The sequence below is a fragment of the Petaurus breviceps genome, unplaced genomic scaffold (assembly GCF_028583685.1).
Source record: "Petaurus breviceps papuanus isolate PSGF00001 unplaced genomic scaffold, PetGlider_PUasm1.0 90683, whole genome shotgun sequence".
Taxonomy (NCBI): Eukaryota; Metazoa; Chordata; class Mammalia; order Diprotodontia; family Petauridae; genus Petaurus; species Petaurus breviceps.
In genome coordinates, this window is record NW_027187308.1 from 4,407,783 (window position 1) to 4,423,933 (window position 16,151).

The window sequence follows — 16,151 nt, forward strand, 5'->3', positions numbered from 1 at the left end:
TTTTCTCATAACATTCTTGTTCTACCATAAAGCTTTCAGAATCTCATCTTTTCCTCTAACTTTGGCACAGTGTATAAATCGCTATTTCTTCTTGAAGGAAAAGCAGTCCTATATGGGGATGAATTGCCTATAGAGAGAAAGAAAGAAAAATGGGAATAGTTTGCAGGTAGCAACATTTTTAAAAAGAGTCCTTATTTACTATATAATAACTAATATTAAACATCTCTACTTGGCAGTTTCATTTTAAATGATAAAATATTTTAAAAGTCATTCCTTTCATTAGCAAAGTGACTAAATGAAATTTGGACTGCACTACATAGTTCATATTAGCCAAATCATATATATGAGAATGAAGGTTGAAATTCAGTAGCATCTTTGTATTTGTTAATGGTAACAAGACACTCAAACAAGATTGTCTTTCCTGCATAAAAATGTGTTAGTCACAGAATCTTCAAATAATAGAACTTTGGAGTTAGAAGATTCTATGGAAGTTGTTCAGTTCAATTTCCATTCTGATGTGGAGATACAAATATAGAGTGTAATATACTTTGTTAGTGCTGATATCAATTATTTTCAGATATAATTTCATATTTCCTTTTTGTTGAGGAACACTGAGGGGTTGGACTTATGATTTCATTCTGTTTGTTTGAGGAAAAGTCTTATACATATTCAGATTCATAGATGTTTTCTTGATTATTTATGGTAGTACAAAGTTGTCTACAGGGGTGGAGAGGTTAAACAATTGGCCCAAAGTCACATGACAAGTATTTATCTGAGGGAAGATTTTTACCCATGTCTGACTCCATGTCTGTCTGTCTACTAAGTCATTTTGCTTCTCATATACATACGATGGACCAATCAAAAGTAATATTATTTGAAGCCATATGGTTTTATCTACATATGTTAGATATGTATCAGAAAGCTATAGAGAATCTTGCTAACAAGAGAGTAAAAATAACTATCAATAGTCTTCTTATGTATTTCTCCTCAATTATTGGTCAATAACAAATTTTAACTGTCCTAAAACCATTTATTACAAAAAGTTTTTAAACTCTTAAAAACCTGTGTATTTTTTCTTTTCCTCCTTACTCCATTTCCTCCACATTCTTGCCACCTCCTGCTCCTCCTGCTTGTACCTCTTTCCTTCTCTCTCTTTCCTGTTTACCAGGTCTGATATACACAGTGTATAGACTGCTAATATGGGTCTTTGGAAGAGAACTGAGATATTTTTCTTCTTTTTAGCACATTTTGGGTTAGGAAACACTGAACAGATATTTGTTAAATCTGAGACATTTGAATACCTGAAAGTATCCAGTAACTCATAGATAAAATATTGAGCTTGGAATCAGGAATTCCTGAGTTTGAATCTTGTTTCAAACACTTATTAGCTGGGGGACCCTGGGTAAATGACTTAACCCATCTTAGTCTCAGTTTCCTCATATGCAAAATGATGGATATAGCAACACCTATATTTTAAGATTGTTTTGAGGATGAAATGATATTCCACATCTATACCAATAGTTACATAGTGCCTTGAAAGAATGTAAAGGACCATCAAAGTTCTAGCTATTATTATTATCCCCCCCTCCCTGTATTACTCTTCCACTATCTTTTGTAACCTCTCTACACGATCACTAGTCATTTACCCTGCCAAAAACCATGCTCAAAATTTGCCCCCTCTCTTCCATATCCAGATATAAAACCTTTATTTCCTTTGGTATCCAATTTCTATTATGTTCCACCTTCCACATGCCTAAAGAAAGGGGTTCAGCAACTTGATACCTCATTTTTAAAAAAGTTGTTAATCTCAGGCTATATGTTTCTTTTTTTAATGCTTATAGCTTTATCCTTAGACTTTTATTTATGTCAGCAGATCTTTCTAGTCTTCATTTTCTTTTTTATATCAAGTATTAAAGACTTCCACATCTTTTCTCAAATTTGCTTCTTCTTTAGCAGTTAACCAAAATAAATGAGAATGCTGAATATTCCTAAACTTTAAAGGTGCTTAATATCTTGTTCATTGTATTTGGGAGTTTTCAGTTTTCTCATGGAGAAAAAAAATAATTTAGTCATATCTCAACTTTATATATTTTCCACCTGCTACTTCTACAACACAATCCTGGATAATAAAATTTTGTTCATGTTGTCTTACTTTCTACTGCATGGGAAAGGAGAAACCATCAATAAAATCTTTAACCATCATGTGGAAAACGTTGAAAGTCCATGCTTTGCCCTCAAAGTTCAATTATTATCTTTTATCCAGTGCTCAGTGCATTTCATTATTTGATCTAAATTATTCTCTAGTTCTTCTGGTACATTGCTGAGCAGCCGGTGTACTATTTCATGGTTGTAGGAAGCCATGGCTTCTTCATAAAGAATTTGGAAAATTTCACACTGAATATTGTCCTGTAATTTCTTTACACTGTATCCCCTCCTTTCAAGTCTTGTATATAATACTGAATTATCTGTTTGAAGTACAAAAACGATATGAAACCATCATTCAGGGAAGAAGTCACAGCCATGGCAATCAACAATAACTCCAACTTCTTTCATTTAATTTTCTAACTCATCAACTACTCTATCTTCATCCAAAATGGACATTCATATTCTTCATCAAAGCCATCATATAACTTTCCTTCTTGTGCTAAATCGCCCACATTAACATATTTCAGTCCTGTTCTTGATGCAAGTTCTTTACCTAGTGTGGTCTTTCCAACTCCTAGTGTACCTATGAGCAGGATGTTGGCAGCCTCATGGTCATGGTGGCATCGCTCCCCTCCCCCATCAGGGGTTCAGGCTACATGTTTCTAAATTAAAAGCTAAGTCTTCTGATACAAAGAATTCTTTCAAAATAACATTCAAAAACATTGTTGGGAAAAGTTGTACTCCCCCATCGACCACCTCCATATTTTTATCAGCAGGCAGTAATCTTCTATCATAGAAATCAAACAACCTTCCAGTTATGAAAGGCAAAGAGGGGTAACTTTGGCTTTTTGGCCTCTAGATTATGTGGCCTTCACTAAAATGTACATTTCTGGGCTAGGTCAATTACAAACTATTGTGAGATGTTAATTTTAAATATCAATAATAACTCCAAATTTTTTAAAGATAAAATTTCAACCTGCAGGAGATTTTCTAAAAGACTTTATAAACTTGCTATCTATTTTCTAGGGTCTAGGGAGGAAGAACATCTAGAGGTTTTTCAGAAGTCAGTCTGCCCTTGAATTATTACAGGTATAGGTGTTCATTTCAAAGATAGCATTCACCCTGAGAATTCAAACTTTAAGATACAGCAAAAAATACTGGAAATTTTGAGTTGATTTTTAGCTTCTCATTTTGTAGATTTGCTATTATATTTATTGCCAAAAATTAAACTTGAGATATTACAAAGGTAATAAAAATGTCATGTAGGATTTGCTTATGTGCTTTTAAATGATATTAAAAGTGAGTTGTAAACTGGACTGCATGAAAGGAAAATGTGTATAGCTATTGATCTTGCTTTAATGAGAAGGTTTTGCTCTCACTAGTGGAAAGGTTTGCCACAGGAATGTAGACAACTCATTAATGTCTGAACTTGAAGATGAAGAGGCCTATTTTTAGACAATTGGGTGGTTTAAATACAATATGCTTTTCATATCCCAATTCAGTTGGATCATATTGCACAGAGACATTAAAAATACTTAAGTTAATGTTTGGTCCAGGAAATGGGGCAGTATTAACTATGACCTTGAGACACAGGTCAAGTCTATCTTAAGTCAAGAGGAGTGATTAACAATTACCTAATGAATTTACCTAAAGTAGGTATTCAGTTTAGAAGAATATAGACAGAAAAGTCTGTTTTCCTCAGTAAATTGTAGAATGAAATTACCCAGGGAATTGTCGAATTTATCTCTTTCTCTCTTCTAGTGCTCAGAAGTAGCTATTGGTGTGGGAAATATTAATGTACACCTGGAATCTCTGCTTCTCAGGGCTGAAGCTTGTGAATCTCTTGAGCTTAGGTATTCTGAGCTCCAGTGCTCTCAGGTGTCTACACTAAATTCAGCATTAATACATTGAAAGCCCAGCTAGTGAGGGGGGGAAACTTGCCTAAGGAGGGGCAGAACCAGTTTAGAGTGAGGCCAGGTTTGTAGTAGATTGTGCTTGGGTCCTGAGTGAGATAGAAAGTCAGAGAAAAGGAGAGATGTGGGGGGAGAAGAAAGGGAGGAGGAGGGAAGGTATGCTTTATGTGCTAATTTGTTCTAAATAAAGTTGTGTTTATTAAAAGAATGAATACAGCTTGGGGTGCCTAGGCTAGGCTAGAGTCAGGAGAACCTGAGTCTAAATCCAGCCTCAGGCACTTCACACACACACACACACACACACACACACACACACAAAACTAGCCATGTGACCTTGGGCAAGTCACTTAACTCCAATTGCCCAACCTTCCCCCCTCCAAAAAGGAAAAAAAAAAGAATGAATACATAATATTTTCATTTTGTAATATAGATTGTTACAAAGTCTCTTGAAGGGACCTATATCACTCAGAGAAGTAGAACATGCCATCTCATTTTACTGAATTCATCAGCACACGCTCAAATAAAAACAAAACAAAAATAAAATGGTAAAAATGGAAGAAATGTCTGAAATTAATCAATATTTCTAAATAAATGGTAGAGGTAAATGTATTCCTTTAAAAAATTGGTTATATTTCATACTCCTACAAGAGCCACTGTCACAACTTGGTAATATCTAATTGTCACCAATGGCTGTTTCATAGATATGGAACTCTTTTTTTTTTATTATTTCTACTTGGACCTCTAGACCAGGGCTTATTAAACTTTTTCCACTCATGACCCCTTCAGTGCTTCAGTGCTGTGGGTTGCAACCCCTCTAGAAAATTTGCCAACATTTCTAAATAGAGTTTTCAGTTCCCTCTGGGGTTACTCTGATGCAATGAATTTCAATTAAGTGAAGACTATCTAAAGATGAATTACTTATCAAAATCATCTTCTTCTTATTTCATTAAAAGTAAAGACAGTTTTATATGTCCTTTTAAACAGAAAACCCGGTACAGAGAAAATGAAATTGGACTAGATTTGCCCATGAGGTGGCAAAGGAAATGGCTATTCAGGATATCGATTCATCGTTTGTCAGAGGAAAAAAAAAATACTGATCCCTTTATATGAAGAGATTATTCATTATCTCTCCTTTGTTGTTTGGATCATTCTGCTGTGCATCTCTAAATGATTCCCTTGTTGACCACCATACCTGGTAGCTGACAGATGGTAGATTGGAAAAATAAGTCAAGGGAACTCAAGGAGTCCTGCAGGACATTATATCACAAGATTCTTGACACCCTTATTCCATGTAGAAATAGTCACATACTCCATGGCCCATAGGATCCAAAAGACAAAAATAAGATTGGAAATTTCAGTCACTTCTATGAATGTGAAACCAAGTAGGCCTACAAGTTTCAGGAATATTTCAGGGGGAAAATAGTGACTATCATGATAGGACATTGTTAGTATCATTAAAGTTCTTGCCAAATAGCCTTGATATACACTTGACGCAGTATCAAATCAAAATAATTCTGATTACTTTATGAAATCCACAAATTATGTTTTAAAATATATTTTCTTTGCATAAAGCATATCATTGAACTTTTTTTTGTATTCTACTTTCATTAAGGTTATTTTGAAGCATTAAGATGTTAAAAGAGCTCTAAAATACATTTGCTCAGATCTTGCATAACTCCAAATCTAAAATATTCTTGAACAAGAAATTTACAGTGATTGTTTTTCTTTTTACATATACCATATGACATAATGTCAAAATTCTTCTTCTCAGAGATAATCATCTCCTGAAGCATAAAAATGTTAAGAAGAGGAAATGAACTGACAAAATCAGAGTTACAGAAATGATTAAGGACATATATTCTATGAAGTCAAGACTATGTCCAACAACAAAAACAATGGATTGGAAAGTTAAACATTCAGTGAAACAAGTAGCAGTTTTGTCTACAAATCATCAATCATTCAGTTTGAATAATTTTATTATGAATTGCCTGTTTCTGTGACTTGATCAAAATGACTGGTTGTCTATTAAATTTTTTTGTTTGCCTTGGCCCTGCCTGGGGTATGGCCAAGGACTGTCATGGAAAGCTACCTATAAAATAGTTAGCTGTCAGAAAACATTTACAATGATAGAGAAGACTGAGTAAAGGCAGGAGACGTGACCAAAGATCATAAATAGTATGTAATGTTGATATTTTGAAAAAAAATTAGGGCAAAATTGGCAAAAGTAACATGGTCTAAAACATATGTGAAATACCAAGGGGGCTAGGAATACAAATATATTTGAATTCATATAAATGCAAAAGTAATAAATTAATTATATTAAATAAATGTTCCAAAGTTAGTTGACTTTCTACAGAAACAGTCACTCTATCTTTTAAAGTGCTAGCATGTGGAACAAATATTCTTCCATAGATATACTGTATGAGTTCCTGCCATGGACAGTTCTCCATTACTATCATTGTTTCCCATATTGGAAAAAGCCAAATGTGCACAGCTGTGAATCAAGTATCCTATAGAAATAATTCTAGAATGTCATCTAAAATAGCAATATCCATTTTAATAGTGATTAATAATTTATAAATACTTATATTCATTATTTCACCAGATGTAATAATCCTACAAAATGGCCATGGTTATAATCAGTGTTATACTCATTTTAAAGGAAAAAATGAAGTATAGAGTCATTAAGTGACTTTCCCATGGTCACACTAGGCTAAGACAGTATGGGCTAGAATCAGATGCCTTGTCTACTAATTCGGTGTGTTTTCCTCTACACTAAACTACTTCTTTCGTGTCACATTCTATCAATCAATAAAACAAGTAATGATTGATCATTTATATGGTAGCTGATATTTTGCTAGATACTATGAACACAGAGACAAATACCAAGATTAAAAAATAGCTCTTTTCCTCAAGAGACTTATGTTCTTATCATATACATGTAAAATATGTGTATAAAATGTATACATATGTACATATAACACATATTCATGTATACACACATATATGCATACATATACATCTATCTCTATACACATATAGGTATATGTGTAAAGTATATATAAAGTAAATAATATTCCTTCTAGATCATTTTATACGTCAAATTATTTTATATTTAGATAATCACTTTAGAATAAATGTTGAGAATTAATAACTCTAATGGAAAGTAACTTCTAATTAGAATTGGAGGACCTAGATTCAAATCCAACTTTGTCACATACTGGCTGCATGACCCTGAGGCAAGTCACTTAGCCCTTCAATGCCATAGGCAGCTCTCTAATACTAGTTGCAGAAAAAATAATAGCTGTTTTGCTAAAGAGGGACTTCTTCACTGGAGGTCTCCATGACAATGAAATCAATTAGTGGCCAAGGGAAGCCTCTCTTGGGATGCCCAGTTCTAACATGGAGATACTCTTAAGGGGCCTTTTTGAATATGCAAAGTTTGTCTAACACAGAGCTTACCATACACCATACTATGTGGCTGGAGATAGATTCCATTGATTGGCTACCTATGTCTTTAAAACTGTCAAGACTGAGCCATTCACCTTTTTGGGGCTGTATGCCCTTTTCAGCCACCTTTCATCTAATCTCTTCAAACACTCCCTTTCTGCTTTACCCTTTTCAGCAACTCTTTTCTGCTGTGCCCAACATAGATGCCATGAACTGAACTGCTGAGAGGTGAAGAACTCTCCTTCTCTTGCACCCCTGAGAAAGGGGCCTAGGTGTATTTGTTTCTGCGCCATGTGGTTAATCCTTCATGACAAAAGTGATATGCACAGGAGTAGGAGTTTGAGCCACAGCCTTTTAGAGATGGATTGCAGGAAAGGGGGTACAACTAGTAATCTTATAATAGAAGTCCTGAAAAGTCAGGGCTTTGAACCTGAAGAGGTTTTGGACTTCCACCTGAAACTGTGCTCTGTTGAGAAAGAAGTTGAGAAACCATGCAGAGTAATTCAAAATTTAACTAACATAAGGGAATGATATGGTTGAAAATCATGGTGCTAAGGTTAAAATAACCGTCTGTGAGCTGAAAAGCTATTATATATTCAGTCAAATCTAGAGAGTTACTTCTCTACTTCTCAATCACTGTAAGACCTTGTAAAATTACTTCCTCTGAACATCAGTTCACTCATCTGTAAATGAGGTGGGTGAGCTAGATGACCTCTAAGTTCCCCTCATAGCTACAAATTTCCATTAAGCTTTTAAAAAGTGATAAGAGGAGAGGACTGGTCTCTTCTTACAATTCCCCTGTTAACCTCTTTGAAAAAATATCAAGCATAATCATATTGTCCATTTTTAATCTCATGGGTAATATTAACACACTTCAGAGTTTGACTGCTTCAGAGCTATAATAACCAAACTGGGGAAATATACTGGTACAGATTAGTATGCTCTTTTCTTTGATTCCTCAGGTTCTAATTCATTCCAAGTGTGGTTTCCTCTGCTTGAAGAATGGATATTACACTGTCTTCTTGGACAGGTCTGAACAGGGAAAATAAAATAGGTATTGAGTAAAAAAATGAAAGTGATGTACAAACTGTAGAACTTAATAGATGTTAAAAACAAAATTCTTCCTTCTCAATAGTCTGAATTTTTATTTCCGCCCTTAGCATTGTTTAGATAACTTTTCTGTCTACTCATTTCACTAAGAGAGCATTGATCTTGTTATCTTTTTATTTAAAAAAATCTATAAAATAGGAGGAGAGTTGTGGTCAGTCAACAGTATAAAAATAATTCAGTGTTTTAGAGGATTGTCCAATGAGGCTTATGATCTCCAAGTTTCTGGTTAATTCTAATTCTAAGTCGTAGGTTTTTTTTCTTTTTATTGTATTATTAGTTGTATAGTGACTAGGGAAAAAGCTGTGATATCACATTGTGGTCTGCCTTGGTCATACCACATCTGAAAGGTTGTATTCACTTATAGTCAGCAGATTTTAGGAAGGGCACTGCTGAGATGAAGCACATCCAGATGATAATGATCATGGTGAAGTTTCAAAGTATAATAAATGGAAGTAAATATTATAAGCTCTCAGGAAGAAACAGTGTGAGTATTGTGGAAATAAAATCAGGATAACCAAGATCTAGCAACTTCTATATTAAGGTCTCAAAGGGCTTGGAATATAATATTCCAGAGGTCAAAGGAGCTAGGATTAAAACCAAGAATCACATACCCAGCAAAAGTGAGTATAATGCTTCAGGGGAAAATATGGTCATTCAATGAAATAGAGGACTTTCAAGAATTCTTGATGAAAAAAAAGAGAGATGAACAGAAAATTTAACTTTAAAATACAAGAAGCAAGCAAAGCATGAGAAGGTGAACAGGAAAAAGTAATCATAAGGAACTTATTAAAGTTGAGCTATTTATATTCCTACATGGAAAAACAATAATTGTAACTCATGAGACTTTTCTCAGTACAAGGATAATTGAAGGGAATATATATGTGTACATATGTGTGTATATATGTACACATATATGTATATATAGGAGGCATGTGTGTATAAACACACATGGGAGTGTATGTATATATGTGTACATGTATACATAGACAGAGGGCCCAGGATCAGTTGAATAGGAAGGGATGATATGTAAAAAAAATAAAATTAAGACGTGAGAAAAGAATATAATGAGAGAAGGAGAAAGGGAGAGATAGAATAGGGTAAATTATTTCGTATAAAAGAGGCAAGAGAAAACTGTTAAAATAGAGTGGAAGAACAGGAAGGTGAAAGGGGATTGGTCAACCATACTCTCATTGAATTTGGCTTAAGGAGGGAATAACAAACATACTCAACTGGGTATCTTACCCTACAGGAAAGTAGGGGGGAAGGGGAAAAGAGGGGAGATGATAGAAGGGTGGGCAGATTAAGGGAGAGGGTAGTTAGAAGCACACATTTTAAAAAGGAAGAGGGTCAAAGGAGAAAATAGAATAAGTGGGGGGCAGGATAGGATGGAGGGAACTATAGTTTATCTTTCACAGTATATCTACTATGGAAACATTTTGTGTAACTACACATGTAAAACCTGTATTGAATTGCTTGTCTACCCGGTGAGGGTGGGTGGGGAGGGAAGAAGTGAAAAATTTGGAACTCAAAATTTTAAAAAACATTTAAAAAAATTAAAATTTAAAAAACAACATATAATAAATGAAGATTTCTTGGAGTAACATTGAATATGTAACCTAAACAAGAACTGACATGATCAAGATGGTTGTAATTGTTATTGTTCTGTCCTACAGTACCTGCATCATTCTGTTTTATTTGTTCACTGTTCAAAACTAGGAGGGACTCTACTATTAGATGAAAGATCCTCCTTTCTCTAGATCTGTGGTCCTCTTAGAAGCTGTAGAGAGGATGGTTTCAACACAATATAATGAAAACTTCCCAAAAACTGGAGATTTTTTGAACTGCACTGGTCTTTGAACTGACTGCTTAGAAGTCAGTCTATAAAGTGTAAAAAAAAAGTCTGCAATGCATATGTGCTGTAATAATCTGATTGGAGTTCTGAACTTCATATCTAGGCACTAGTTTCTTCTCCCAACAAACATATGAAGATATATATAGACACATATTAGAAACAGTACACACAGTTACATCACCAAGGCGATACCTATAGTGGCTGCTATTTATGTGCAGGTGTATTTACAAGTTTGAATCACAAGATGTAAGAATTTCTTCTTCAAATACAAAACCAAGATATTTATTTATATACCAGAAAGTCAAATCTACCATGATAATAAACAAGTTGGCACACATAGGAATACATGTATGAGCTGGAGTAGTAGATTCTAATTATCAAGGAGAAATTGTTGTTAACATTCCATAATTTAGGTGAAGGGCCCATACAGATTCATAAAAATGATAGGATAGTTCAAGTGATTATCATTCCTTGTAAAACAATACCACTTGTAAAAACTGACGCTCCTTCCAAAATAACTGTCAGAGGAACTGAAGGATTTGGTCCTACTGATAGAATAAAATCAGGAGCTAAAGTATGGGTAAAACAGAAGCCAGATGATGTTCCAAAGGCTGCAGAGATTATAGCACATGGGAGGGATAACACTGTAACTATTGTTTATTCTGGAGAAGATGATTACAAAATTGTACCCTTAACTCATTGATTCTACCGTGAGTGAGGATACAATAGTCAGGTTATTGTCTCTTTGCTTCTTCTTGACTTTTCGTCTGTTCACCTTGTTTGCTAGATTTGTTTCCACAGGCTTGGTACCCTCCACCTGTAGATGCCTGATAGCTTAAGCTGGATGTCATCCCCTGTCTATAACTCTGATGTGTCACCCCTGGACCTGGCAACAAGCATATTAAGAACTGACCTCTCAAATGGGACCCCTTGGGACAGGGGCAGCTCTACATCCGATTTCAGCAGCAAGTAGACATGGAAGAAGAGACCCCTTACCACAAGATTTTGGGGCCCCATTTGTTCAGGGTGGGGGGAATGATGGGGAGCTTGTGCTTAAGCCCCACCCTAAAATATGGTTATCTGTGTTTATTGTGTGCTCTCCTTGTTATATTGTTGTGAAATTCTGTTGACACCAGTTATTGCTAATGTATTTTTGCCAAGTAAGGGACATGAAAGATCTTGGGGCCGAATGTAAGGGTTATGGGATTTAAATATCTTCCATGCCTCATTGGACTTGCTGATGTAGAAGGAAGGGGTGGGGCAAGAGGAAGCAGAAGCCAAGCGAGAATTCCTATGGTGGCTAGCAGTGGTGGCAATGGCGGCAGCAGAAGCAGAGGCCACGGCAGTGGAAGCACCCCTTTTTGAGTCAGCCAGAATTTCTGCTAAGGACTCCTGCTGAGGACTGCCAGGGGCCAGAGCTGCTGGGAGCACTCTTTCTGGACACTGGGTGGTTGCTGTGAGTGGGGAAAGCAGGACCTTTGCCTGAGGTAGCCTGTTCTGTTTTAAAGGCTTGAGAACGTGGGTGCTTTCTACTTTATCTACCTATGCCAATTTCATAACTATTCTGATGGCTTTGACTTTCTGGTTTTGGGACTCAGTCTTTTGGTATTTTAATAAATGTTCTCTCTTTATCCCCCATATAGAAAGCCTGATATATTTTGTGATTGATTACTACATCAGCATATCTGTAATTGCCATAGGCATTGTGAATATTGCATTGCTGATATAACATTACTAATTCAGGGAGCACCACTATCCCCAAATCTTCCCTTCATCAGACCTCGCCACAAACAAGCTCCCTTAGGAAAAATGCCCCTCTTTCACCCATTCTAGATGCTTTGCCTCTCTCTACTCCCCCCGCCTCAGCTCCAAGTCCCTCCCTGTTCTCTTCTCATGCTCTGTTGGGTAAAACGCCTCTCACACTGAGCTTCCTATGAGTCAGCTGTGGGCTGGGCTAGAGCTCAAAAGAGGTCACATGGGCCTATTAAGGGACAGGTATGTGTTCAAAATCCTTTAACATTACAACAATGAATAGAGTGCTGGGGTCAGGAAGAGTAGGATTCCAATTCTGTCTGTGTAAAGTAATCAGTTCTATAATAACCATTTTGAAAATTTGAATTTGTTCCAGTGTCATTCAGAATGCAGTTGCCTCATTTCACAATAATTCACAATTCATAACCCTTCTGATGCCCACTCCCACAAGCAAACTTCAGGTTTTTGTCGAGGAGAAGTGTCATACTTATCATAGATGTGGGTGTAGTAGGAGTTGTGGGTAGAGGAGGGCTAGTGCACATCCGTGTACTGCCACTCTCTTTTCCCCAGTTTTTGATATTTTTTCAGCCTCCTTTTTCAGGAATTGTGGTCTATTAAAATTGACCTGTTTGATATTAGTGATGAAGCCATTGACTTCACCAGAAAGGCTATGGGAACCAGGACTCAGGTCTAGCAATAGCCAAAGGATGGCGTCATTATTTATTGTGGAATTTATGAAATTCCTATCAACTTGACATGTCTATAATTGTACTATTATCTTATTGTGTTTTTAACTTTTTTATGTGTCACTGAAGTTTTTGAGTGTTGTGTTCTAAACCTATTTTTCCCCATAAGCATGTGTTTTATTGCATGATTTTGCATAGTGTGATGACTTTTAGGAATTTTTACTAGCTATGTGAAAATAAGGAAGTCACTTAACCTCTATATGCATAAGAAATAGTAGGTTGGAATTTTAATTGGTTATTTTTTAACCTCAGCTCCACTTTATTCCTAACCTGACCACCACACAGTGGCAAACTTTTCTCCCATTGCTTATATTATATGCTTTTCACATAACACTCCTTGACAAAAACTGCTCTCATAAAGAAATATGATGATAATATGAAATTTGTAAACTTTAATGTGAAAATGTGTCTTATGCTAATCAAAATGGCCAATAGGATAAAAAGTGGAAAAATATTTTTTTTTTCATTTTTCAAATGCTTTGTTAACTTCTGATTTATATCATTCATTTCCACCAGATTTTGAGTTTAAATTTTCTCCCCATTTTCCCTCTACACACTGCCCCAAAATAGCAGTCTCACAGGATATCCCCTCTTCCAATCTTCTCTCTCCCATATTTTCTCCTATACCCTTTCGATTTTTCCAGTAGGACATGGTGGATCTCTATACCCCAGTGCCTGTATATCTTATTTCCCAATTACATGTAAAATAGTATTAATAATAGTATTATTTCAAAATTTTGAATTCCAGATTCATTCCCTTCCTCCCTTGTCACCCACCCTTCCTGGAAAGATAAGCAGTTCAGTATAGGTTGTACATGTGAGGCTAATGCAAAATAATAACATAGTAGATATATTGTAAAAGGCTGACTATATTTCCCTTCCTCTTATCCCACCTCCCATTTCTCCTATTCTCTAGTTTGATCCCGCCCCTTTTCAACAGTGGGTGCTTCCAACTTCCCTACCCCCCCCCAGCCTACCCTCCCTTCCATCATCCCCCCTCTCATCCCCTTACACTCCACTCTGCTGTAGGGTGAGATACGCTATTTATGTGTATTTCATTCCCTCCTCAAGCCAAATCTGATGGGAATAAGGTTGAAACATTCCCTTTTGCCTGCCTTTGTAACCATTATTGTAACCATATTCCCTTGCCTCTTCAATATGAGATAGTTTACCCCTTTCTGTCTCTCCCCATCTCCTCTCATTATATTCCTCTTTCACCTCTTAATTTCACCTTTTAAGTATCATCCCTTCCTGTTAAGTTGGTCCTGGGCCCTCTACCTATGTATACTTTTAAACATATATACACACATGCACATATGTATTCATATGTCCATATACCTTCATATATACACATATATATTTCTATTCCCTTCAACTATTTTCATACTGAGAAAAGTTTCATAATTTACAATCATTGTTTTGCTATGTAAGAATGTTAATAGTTCAACATCTTTATGATTTATTTTCCTTGTTTACCTTCTCATGCTTCTCTTGCTTCTTTTATCTGAATGTCAAATTTTCTATTCAAATCTGTTTTTTTCAGGAAGAATGTTTGAAAGTTCTCTATTCCACTGAATGACCATATTTTCCCCTGAAACATGATACTCAGTTTTGTTGGGTAGGTGATTCTTGGTTTTAATCCCAGCTCCTTTGACCTCCGGAATATCATATTCCAAGCCCTTTGATTCCTCAGTGTAGAAGAAGCCAGATCCTGGGTTATCCTGATTTTGTTTCCACAGTATTCAAATTTTTTCTTCCTAGCTGCTTGTAATATCCTCTCCTTAATCTGGGAATTCCAGAACCTGTCTATAATATTCCTAGGAGTTTTCTTTTTGGGATCTTTTTCAGGAGGTGATCGGTGTATTCTTTCAACCTCTATTTTGCCCTCTGATTCTAGAACATCAGGGCAATTTTCTTTGAGAACTTCCTGGAGGATGATTTGTAGGTTCTTACTTTGATCATGGCTTTCAGGTAGTCCAATAATTTTTAAATTCTCTCTCCTGGATCTATTTTCCAGGTCAGTGATTTTTCCTATGAGATATTTCACATTGCCTTCTATTCTTTCGTTTCTTTGGATCTGTTTAACAGCATCTTGATTTCTCATGAAGACATTAGCTTCCATTTGCTCCAATCTATTTCTGAAGCAATGATTACCTTCACGGACATTTTGAAATTCTTTTTCCATCTGGCAAATTTGGCTTTTTAAGGCATTCTTCTCCTCATTTCCTTTTTGAGCCTCTTTTGCCATTTGAGTTAGTCTATTTTTTAAGGTGTGATTTTCCTCAGTCAGGCTGTTGACTCTCATTTTGTAATTTTCTTGCTTCATTCTCATTTCTCTTCCCAATTTTTCCTCCATTACTCTTATCTGCTTCTTAAGGTCGTCTATGGCCTTTAACCAGGTCATATTTTCCTTTGAAGATTTTGGAGCAGGAGTTCTGACTTCACTGTCTTCCTCCTGTTCCAGGCTTTGTTCTGTTTTGTTCCCAAAATAGGAGTCTAATGGTGGAATCTTCTCTCTGCTTTGTTTCCTTTGCCTGGTCATGTTGCCCCTCAGTCACTTGACCCCTGGGCTTTTGCTTCCAGAAAGGGGAGCTTTGATCCCAAAAGCTGGGGTTTTCTTAGTTGCTGGAGGTATTAGTTGGGTGCCGTCTCTGAGGTCTCCACATCCTCTGGCAAGCTGGACACATACCCCAGGACCTCCACCCTATACTGCAGTCCAGATCCAATAAGGTTAAAGCAAGAGTGATTATCCCTTAGATTGGTGCTTGGTCCTCCTACATTCTGCAGGCCAGGAGCTGAAGCTGCCATGTGACACTGGCTGTGCTGGCATCTCACCTGCTTCTCAGTCTGGGGGCAAAACCTGACACTCTCCCATTTACTGGGTCCCAAATTCCAGACTGCACTGACCTCTCACTTTGTCCTTTGCATCTATGTGTTGATAATTTTGGAAATGGCCACAGCTGCTGCTGTTCTGGATTCCCTCTGGCCTGCTGCTGGTCAGGCCTTCCCTGGGCCTAAAGCCTTGGCATGGGTCTGGGCTGGGCTTCCACAGCACTGTGCTGCCAGATACCTGCCGGCCTCCAGGGCTGTCCTCAGTGGGAGGTTAGCTTCTCTGTGTCATTTTGTAGGTTCTGCAGGTCCAAAGTTTGTTCAGAGTCCCCTTTTCATATGGAATGGGGAAGG

At 36.5% G+C, this 16,151-nt stretch overlaps 1 pseudogene; it reads right to left on the minus strand.

Moving 5' to 3' along the window:
* Positions 1–2,233: 2,233 nt before the first annotated feature.
* LOC138144054 (adenylate kinase isoenzyme 6-like) lies at positions 2,234–15,153 on the minus strand (annotated as a pseudogene).
* Positions 15,154–16,151: the final 998 nt, after the last annotated feature.